Here is a 1368-nt window from a genome sequence, read left to right as displayed (position 1 = left end):
GCGCAGGGCGGAAGTCCCGGCTCCCCAAGATGACGTATATCCGCTGCGCAGATGCATTCCGGAAATGAGGGGGTGGTTCGGCCTCAGGGTTTACAGCGTGTTGGCCGCTTTACGTTCTCCACGCAGGCCTCCTGTTTCTGTTAAACGTGGAAACCATACGCAAAGCGTTTTCTTTCAGAAGTTACGGGTTTGTACGAGTTTTTCTAGCATCGGTTTTTTCCGAGTCTGCCGCCAGTTGTAAAAACTCAATGCTAAGTATTGTTTTTCGCGTGAGGCAATAACAGAAGGCGGAAGCTTTAAATTCAGTTCAGTCGCTTAGTCGTGTCCAACTCTGCGACCCTGTGGACTGCAGCACGCCAGGCTTCCCTGTCCATCACCACCTCCCGGAGTTTACTCAAACTCATGTCCGTTGAGTTGGTGATGCTGTCCAACCATATCATCCTCTGTCGTCCGCTTCTCCCGCCTTCAATCTTTGCCAGCATCAGGGTCTTTTCTAGTGAGTCAATTGTTCGCGCCAGGTGGCCAAAGTATTGGAGTTTCACCATCAGTCCTTCCAATGAACACCCAGGACTGACCTCCTTTAGGATGGACTGGTTGGACCTCCTTGCAGTCCAAGGGACTCTCAAGAGTCTTCTCCAACACCACAGTTCAAAAGCATCAATTCTTCAGGGCTCAGCTTTCTTTATTCTCCAACTCTCACATCCATACCTGACTACTGGGAAAACCATAGCCTTGACTAGAAGGACCTTTGTTGACAAAGTAATATCTCTGCTTTTTAATATGCTGTCTAGGTTGGGCGTAACTTTTCTTCCAAGAAGCAAATGTCTTTTACTTTCATGACTGCAGTCACCATCTGCAGTGATTTTGGAGGCGCCCCCCCCCCCAAAAAAATAGTCTGTCACTGTTTCCCCATCTATTTGCCATGAAGTTATGGGACCAGATGCCATGATCTTAGTTTTTTGAATGTTGAGTTTTAAGCCAACTTTTTCACTCTCCTCTTTCACTTTCATCAAGAGGCTCTTTAGTTCTTCGCTTTCTGCTGGGAGTGTGGTGTCATCTGCATATCTGAGGTTATTGATGCTTCTGGCAGTCTTGATTCCAGCTTGTGCTTCATCCTGTCTGATATTTCTCATGATGTACTCTGCATATAAATTAAATAAGCAGGTTGACAATATACAGCCTTGACATACTCCTTTTCCTATTTGGAACCAATCTGTTGTTCCATGTCCAGTTCTAACTGTTGCTTCCTGACCTACATATAGATTTCTCAGAAGGCAGGTTAGATGGTCTGGTATTCCCATCTCTTTAAGAATTTTCCAGTTTGTTGTGATCTGCACAGTCAAAGGCCTTGGCATAGTCAATAAAACA

This window comes from Muntiacus reevesi, chromosome 11, assembly GCF_963930625.1.
Source record: "Muntiacus reevesi chromosome 11, mMunRee1.1, whole genome shotgun sequence".
In the NCBI taxonomy this organism is placed as follows: domain Eukaryota; kingdom Metazoa; phylum Chordata; class Mammalia; order Artiodactyla; family Cervidae; genus Muntiacus; species Muntiacus reevesi.
This window is presented reverse-complemented; position numbering follows the sequence as displayed.